The sequence below is a fragment of the Colobus angolensis genome, unplaced genomic scaffold (genome assembly GCF_000951035.1).
Source record: "Colobus angolensis palliatus isolate OR3802 unplaced genomic scaffold, Cang.pa_1.0 Scaffold231, whole genome shotgun sequence".
NCBI lineage: Eukaryota > Metazoa > Chordata > Mammalia > Primates > Cercopithecidae > Colobus > Colobus angolensis.
In genome coordinates this window covers 860,985-869,744 of record NW_012115500.1, presented here as the reverse complement: position 1 = coordinate 869,744, position 8,760 = coordinate 860,985, and the positions used below count along the sequence as shown (strand labels likewise).

Sequence of the window (8,760 nt, the reverse complement as noted above, 5' to 3'; positions counted from 1 at the left end):
AAAAAAAAAAAAAAAAAAAAGAGCTGTGGAAATAATTATTGAGTTTCAAAGAAATATTAAGAGTTATGATTAATATAAATACATTTGGCATATAACAAAGAATAAATAGGTGTCCACTCCATTCACAAGTCTTGTTAATACGGGATGCTACACATCAAATTAGGAAGTATCTGCTAGTTATGATAGAAATTATTCCACAAATATGTATCAAGTGCTTAACATGTGCAGAAGTGCTGTTCTTGTTAAGTTTTCATCTAGTAAGTCTAAAGCAGATGCTGTTCTAGGTGCTGTGAATATACTGGTGAATAGAAAACAACAATTTCTATCTTATGGCACTTCTTTATGCTGTTTACGCTGGGGACACAGCAGGAAACAAGACAGCAAAATCTTCATTCTTGTGAAATTTAAAGTTTTAGAACAGGGAAAGAGACAATAGATCCATAAATGTAGTATGTTAAAGTAAAAGCGGGCAGAAGACTGAGGGATTACTAATTTATACTGTGTTCTAAGAATGCATTATAAAGATGCTGACTTTTTGTTTTGTTTTGAGACAGTCTTGCTCTATTGCCCAGGCAACCTTGAACTTCTGGTTGGTCTCAAGCAATCCTGCCTTGACTTCCCAAATGGCTGTTTTTTTGTTTGTTTTTGTTTTTGTTTTTTTGAGGTGGAGTCTCGCTCTATTGCCCAGGCTGGAGTGCAATGGCATGATCTCGGCTCACTGAAACCTCTGCCTCCTGGGTTCATTCGATTCTCCTGCCTCAGCCGCCTGAGTAGCTGGGATTACAGGCGTGTACCATCATGCCCGGCTAATTTTTGTGTTTTTGTAGAGACCGAGTTTCACCATGTTGGCCAGGCTGGTCTTGAACTCTTGACCTCAGATGATCCACCCACCTTGGCCTCCCAAAGTGCTGGTATTACAGGCGTGAGCCACTGCGCCCAGCCTATGGCTGGGATTACATTTATAATCCCAGGTCAAGTGATTCTCGTGCCTCAGCCTCCCAAGTAGCTGTAACTACAGGTGTATGCCACTATGCTCTGCTAATTTGTAGAGATGGGGTTTTGCCATGTTGGCCAGGCTAGTCTCAAACTCCTGGCCTCAAGAGATCTGCCTGCCTTGGCCTCCCAAAGTGCTGGGATTACAGGCGTCAGCCACTGCACCTAGCCTCTTTGTAACTTCTTACAACTGCATGTGAATCTACAATTAGCTCAAAAGGATTACAATTTTTTTGTGAATTAAATTGTTTTTGAATCATAGTCAATTTTATTCCAATTCTTCAAAATTTATACTCAATATGTTGTTTCCAAAATGTAAGTCATCCTTTATGTAACAGTTTTATCATTTCATCTTTCTTTTATAGTTTTAAAAAAATCTTTTCCTCATGTTTCTTCAGTAGAAGCCAGAATCTTGAGTTGCCCAGTTAGGAGCCTCTGACCTGCTATTCTCATTAAGTTTCTTCTCAATATTCATGGCCAACATCTAGCTTCTAAAAGAAAGGTTTTTGGTCTTTTCATTCACTTGCTGATAGGGTGAGACTGCATTGTTACCATAACCACAGGACCTAATTTAGAATCAATCTTGGCATCTAGTCTTGCATTTCTAATCAAATTTACAATCTACCTTTCAGTTTCTTTTGGAGTCATGTTCAATTTGTCTGCCAACATGTTAATGCCGATACACTGGTGGATGTGACAGAAAGTGTCAAATATGAAGAGATGGGCAATGTCAATGAAATTCTTAAGACAAGCCACCAAGAAGAAGTCATTCACAAGCACTGATTCACATTCTCTCAGCTTCTTCCCCATCAAAGTTAACATATAAGTATTCAACAGATTCTGTAACTGGGTCTTTATATGTGTAAGACTCCTGTTGAGTAACTTTAACTAGATCTTTTAGCACCTGCCAATGTTTTTGAACACCCTTGTTTGTTATGACTGCTGTAGTCAAATAGTGAAGAATGCGTGGACACATTATCTGAATTGCATTAAGATACCGTGACTGGTAAAGGAAGAGATCAATAATATCACACCTTTGGGGTGATTGAAGATAAAACAGAGACCAGTGAACGAGCCATGCTCTCTGCTGAAGAGACTGGAGTGGAGAACTCACAGAATTATTATCTATGGTCTCTTTTAACCATGCAAGGTCTTCCATGTCTGCATCGCAATTCTGCTGTAAGATTTCAGAGGCCAGCTCTCCCCAGCGTGAACTTACAGCATTTCTATCTGTTGCTGGAACCAACACTCTGAAAAAATAAAGATATTCTGCTGCTCCTGAGTAATTCCCACATTCATATTGGAATTTTGCATATCTGTAGTGTGTATGTAAATATTCCTGCCTAAAACCATGCTTGTCCGCCAGGCAGTCAAAGCGCATCCTACCATCCCTGGTTGACTGCATTTGCCTTGTCGTTTCTTGTTGGGGTCCGCGTGTTTCCTGAACAAAGGAATGAACACACAAGACAAGACAAACATGGCGGCCGCCCCGAACAACACGCTCCGCTTTATTTTATACCGTTGTTTGTGGAATGTTACCAAGTCACAAGACACATTGTTGTTTTTCTGACCTTTCCCTGACTTGCTGAATTTCCAAGAGGTTTACATATAAACAAGCCCCCAGGGTCTGCTATTTGCAACTGAGGCCAGTCTTGTAGGCTCCTTTGTCCTCCCTGTTTGCAGAGGAGGAATGCCCTGCTTCCTATGCAAGAGCAGGACTTATAATATTAATGGGAGAATGCCCTGCTTCGTATGCAAGAGCATATAGTCCTCTACAGTTTCTGGATCTTCAAACATTTTCACAATTAGTTTTGTTTCTGCCTGAAGCTGTTTCAGTTGTGCAACAACTGTGGTTTTCTCTCTCAAAGCATGAGGAATATCATCAGAATAAAGGTTTTTGTATACATCCATAGCAAAACCTACCATGTTGGTATCACTAAGAAGGTCCAATTTACCTTATAATAATTCCTTTTCATTATATATCTCTTTTACAGAGAGAAACTCAAGGAGCGGAAAGACTAGATGCTGATCCAAAAGGTGTGTGATTCAAGTGGTTAAGTCGTACCCTGCCATCTTACCAAAAAAAGGGAGTCTGTACTCGAGAATTAAATTTTTAAAAATAGATTCAGGAGGTGCATGTGCAGGCTTGTTACATGAATGTATTGTTTAATAGTGAGGTTTGGGCTTCCAGTGTGCCCATCACACAAATATTAAACATTGTACCCAATAGGTACTTCTTCAACCCTCACCCCGCTCCCATCCTTTCCCCAAAGATTAATTAAAAATAAAACAAACTCAGAATTTTAAACATTTAAAAATCTACCTTAATGTAGGTCCTAATCTTGGGACTCTTCTTTAGCAACCATACACCACTGCATTCTGTTGATAACAGAAACTGGGTACACCAGGCACGGTGGCACATGCCTGTAATCCCAGCACTCTGGGAGGCCAAGGCAGGAGGATTGCCTGAAGTTAGGAAGTCAAGAACAGCCTGGGCAACAAAGTGAAACCTCTATCTCTACGAAGAATTAAAAAAAAAAAAAAAAGGTGGATAATTTAGACTTAAAGAGATATTTTGGTGTAAAAGGATTAACGTTACATGTTCCAACTTAAAAGATCATAATTTCCTGCTTAATGACATTCATGTTAAAGTCTACTAGATATTATTTAAACATTGCCACTTCAGCTGTTCCTTTTTTTCTTGGAAACTGTTGTTTATTGCCATCAGCCTTATTTCCATCTTGTTTAAGAGCTTGTGGAAGAACAGCTTAAGGTCACTCAGTGGTTATTCTTACCCATTCAGTGGTCTGAGCAGTGGGAGTTGTGGACCAGTCATTCATGGTAGGCTGAGTGCTCCAATCTTCAGTAGGGAACTGCTGAATAGGCACAGAGGGCACCTGCATGCCTTTAAACCAGTCTGCAACCTCAGACTGAGTAGCAGTAAACTTCCACTGGAGCAGTCCATTCACTTTGAAATTCCTCCTTTTTCAGCTGCAGCCTACTCTTCCTTTTCAATCTCTTCAGGATCTCTATAGAAGTAGAGATCAGGCATGATCATGGGAGATGGTGCAACACATGCACAGAGCTTCCTGGGCCAGCATCCACTACATTAGACTCAATGATTGAGCTTCCTTGTTGTTGTATAGGATGACAATGTCCGCATGGCTCAGAGGAGAATCTGTTATATAGAGCAGTAGTAGGTAGGTTACCATAAGAAGCCTCTGAGAGAGGTTGATAGTTAGCCCTAGAATCAGTAACCACCCAGAAGATGTGGGTAGCAGAAGATGATTGGATCTGGTTAGCAAAGGTTCCAGAAGTGAAGTGAGCAGCAATACATGTGGCTCCAATGGCAGCAGCAAACTTCAGCACAGCCCACTAGCCAGTATTCCTGCAGGATATGACACATCAGCAGGGTTTTCAATGGCAACAATGGCATGAGCTGCCAGCAGAAGCTTCTCCCAGGTCCTCTTCAGATTTATGATATTTGTGGACTTTGGATCCTGTTAGAATTTAAAAAAAAGATTTATGATATAGATGCCCTCACTTTCATTTTTAGATGTACTATTGTTCCATTTGGAAATCAAGGTTAGTGTCACCCAAGTGAGTTCCTGCTGCAAGAAATTTGAGGACATCAAGGGCTCTGGACATTGTGAAAGTTTCTCTTTAAGTTACAACAGGAATCCAGAACAACATTGTATGGACCCCTCTCTAGGTAGCACAGAAGGCTAGATTTTTTTCTTTTTCTTTTCTTTTCTTTTTTTGCATGAAGTCTCACTCTGTCGCCAGGTTGGAGTACAGTGGCATGATCTTGGCTCACTGCAATCTCTGCCTCCCAGGTTCAAGTGATTTCCCTGCCTCAGCCTCCCAAGTAGTTGGGACTACAGGCATGCACCACCACGCCTGGCTAATTTTTTGTATTTTAGTAGAGATGGGGTTTCACCATGTTGGCCAGGATGATCTCCATCTCTTGACCTCGTGATCCATCCCACTTCGCATCCCAAAGTGCTGGAATTACAGCTGTGAGTCACAGTGCCTGGGCGCTTTTTTTCTTTTTTTTTGTTTGTTATGAGACAGGGTCTTGCTCTGTCACCCAGGCTGGAGTGCAGTGCCATGATCATGGCTCAATGCAACCTCTGCCTCCTTTTTCAAGTGATTCTCATGTCTCAGTCTCTGAAGTAGCTGGGATTACAGGCATGAGCCACCATGGCCTGGCTAATTTTTTCATTTTCAATAGAGACAAGGTTTTGCCATGTTGAACAGGCTGGTCTTGAACTCCTGCCCTCCGGTGATCCTCTGCCTTGGCCTCCCAAAGTGCTGGGATTACAGAAACCACAGTACCTGGCCCAGATTTTATTCTTTTTTTGTTTGTTTGAGATGGAGTCTCACTCTGTCGCCCAGGCTGGAGTTCAGTGGTACAATCTTTACTTATCGCAACCACCGCCTCCTGGGTTCAAGTGATTCTCCCACCTCAGCCTCCTGAGTAGCTGGGACTACAGGCACAGGTCACCATGCCTGGCTAAGTTTTGTATTTTTAGCAGAGGTGGGGTTTTGCCATGTTGGCCAGGCTAGTCTAGAACTCCTGGTCTCAAGTGATATGCCCGCCTCGCCTCCCAAAGCACTGATATTACAGGTATGAGCCACTGTGCCTGACTTAGATTTTATTCTTATGCCTAATCCATTTGTCTGTCTTTGGCTGAAAAAGGATTATGTCCTTTTGTACTGAGTATGTCTCTGATATGCAACAAATGATTGGATATTTTAATCTATTCAGGTTTAATTGGGGCTGAAAACTTTAAGACCATCTACTAGACTGTGTTATTAGGCTAGGCTTTTCTATTATCTAAACACTCCCTACCCCTACCACCTGTAAGCAATTACCTTTTTTTTTTTTGAGATGGGGGTCTTAATATACTATGTTGTTCAGGCTGGTGTGCAGTGGCTAATTCACATATGCCATCATACCCTTCTACAGCCTTAAACTCCTGGCTTCAAGTGATCCTCTGCCACTGCCTCCTGAGTGGCTAGGAAAACAGGTGTGTGCCACTGCACCCAGCTCAAAGAAAACTTTTTTTTTTTTTTAAGATGAAATCTCACTCTGTTGCCCAGGCTGGAGTGCAGTGGCATGATCTCAGCTCACTGCAACCTCTGCCTCCCAGGTTCAAGTGATTCTCCTGCCTCAGCCTCCTGAGAAGCTGGGACTATGGGCATGCATCACTGTGCTCAGCTAATGTTTGTATTTTTAGTAGAGATGGGGCTTAACCATGTTGCCCAGGCTTGTCTTAAACTCCTGACCTCAAGTGATTCATCCACCTTTGCCTCCCAAAGTGCTGGGATTACAGGCATGAACCACCATGTCTGGACCAAGAAAACTGTTTCTGATCCTCTTTTCTGATAGGGATGGAAGAGAATACTTACTTCTCCAGATCAGTGAATGCATCTCTCATATCTAAGGTTGTGTTAATCAGTTTCTAATAAAAAATACCCCACTTGGCACAGCAACTGCAATTAGTGCCACCACTTGGTTGAGTTTGCAGCAGTTCACTGCCATCTTCTCGGATCCATCTGATTTTTGCGGGCACCAGAGTGGTGAATTAAATGGAGATATGATGAAGACTAACCCTATCCTTTAGGTCTTTAAGGGTGCCACTAGTTTCTGCCATTCCCCCGGGGATGTAATATTGGATTTGATTTGGTCTTGATCAGGAAGATGGTGGTGGCAGTTTCAGAGGGCTTCATCAGCCCTTCTCCACTCTATTTTCACCCCAGAGGAGTAGAATCAATATTAGGGTTGTGCCAGCTGCCAAGAATCTCCATTCCAAGTATACATTTGGAAGCTGAGAAAATGATCACTAGGTGGGTTATGGACCCAGTGGGCCCACTGTGAGCTAGATCTTAGGACTCCATTTATTACTTGACCCCATATGTCCTCCCTGTAAGAGGAGTGGCAGATGATGCTGAGTCTACATGTATCATTGTCAACTGGGACCTTGTGTCCAAGAGTCTATGATGTTTGGGTATTTCTATTTTCCTAGTGTATATTACCTGAAGTAAATGACTGTAGTTTCCTTTGTGGAAAGGAATAGGGAACCATTACTATGTACTGCCATAGCATTGCCAGGTCCTTCCTCCTGGGGATCTGACCTCTCCTTTAGTCATTGAGTTTCAGATCTGGAAACTGGCGTATGTCTGGAAACTGAGCAAGGGAGCATGAGACTACTGCTTCCAGCCCAATCATCTAGCCTTGATTTCTTTGATGTACAGATTGAATAGCACCCTTGTTGGCTGCCCAGATATTTTTCCTTAGTCATTTCATAACCCTCTAGTAGTCAGGTCCCCCTGTGAAACTGACTTGCCACTTGTTATGATGATTGTGTCTTTCTGGCATCTGAGGGTTAAGTGGCCTTGACTGGCCTTTGGGGGATAGTGGCTATCATCGCAATTGCTATTAGAGACCAGTTTTATCATGGCATCTCCTACTGTATGTCCTGGCTCTCAGAGAAGAGCCCCTACTGAACTTAGTGGTGTTGGTGACATTCTCACTAGAATATTTCTTTTTTTTTTTTTTTTTTTTGAGACGGAGTCTCAGTCAATCACCCAGGCTGGAGCACACTGGCGCAATCTTGACTCACTGCAACCTCCGCCTCCCAGGTTCAAGCGATTCTCCCACCTCAGCCTCCTGAGTAGCTGGGATTACAGGCACGTGCCACCACACCCAGCTAATTTTTGTATTTTTAGTAGAGATGAGGTTGTACCACGTTGGCCAGGCTGGTCTTGAACTCCTGACCTCAAGTGATCCTCCAATCTCGACCTCCCAAAGTGCTGGGATTATAGGCATGAGCAACCGTGCCCGGTCAAAAATAGGTTTTCTGATAACAAAACAATCTCCGGTTTTATCCTGCCCTATGACCTTAGGAATTTTCCTAACGGATGTTTGCTTCAGTTTATTCTTATCTTAGATGGGTAATTCATTAAGTGTAAAATATTTAAAGGTAATTTTAATACACAATGTTTTTAATTTATTGTTTCTGTTTATTTTGATAATTCTCTAGAAAGCGTGAGTTTCCCTGTTCTTCTCTTAGCCCTGCCAGCAGCCAGCTTTCTGATTTGGGGCAAATTATTTAACCTTGGATGCTTTCATCTATAAAATGTGAGGACCAATCTTCATCTATAAATTGTGAAGATCGATTTATAATATTTGGTTGAGATCTAATTTCTGTGATTATTTTATTTTTTTATTATTTATTTGATTTTATGTTTCTGAGACGGAGTCTCGCTCTGTCATCCAGGCTGAAGTGCAGTGGCATGACCTCAGCTCACTGCAACCTCCGCCTCGCTGGTTCAAGTGATCCTCATGCCTCAGCCAGCCTCCCAAGTACCTGGGATTATAGGCATGTGCCACCACACCCAGCGAATTTTTGTATTTTTTGTAGAGACGAGGTTTCTTCATGTTGGCCGGGCTGGTCTCAGACTCCTGGACTCAAGTGATAACCTGCCTCGGCCTCTCCATGCCTGGCCTATTTGCTTTATTTAAAGATTATCATTTGTTTTCCAAAAATTAAAGATCTTGTTTATATTAAATTGATATTTTATTTTTACGTATCGAGTTTCTTTCTTTCTCTCCCTCCCTCCCTCCTCTCTTTCTTTCTCTTTCTTCCTTTCTTTCTTTCTTGCTTGCTTTCTCCTTCCTTCCTTCCTTCCTTCCTTCCCTCCTTCCCTCCTTCCTTCCTTCCTTCCTTCCTTCCTTCCTTCCTTCCTTCCTTCCTTCCT

The 8,760-nt window shown here is 42.2% G+C and overlaps 2 pseudogenes; both read right to left on the bottom strand.

Annotated features, from left to right (window-relative positions):
* Positions 1-1,387: 1,387 nt before the first annotated feature.
* Positions 1,388-3,066, bottom strand: LOC105513544 (annotated as a pseudogene).
* Positions 3,067-3,138: 72 nt separating this feature from the next.
* On the bottom strand, positions 3,139-4,641 carry LOC105513575 (annotated as a pseudogene).
* Positions 4,642-8,760: the final 4,119 nt, after the last annotated feature.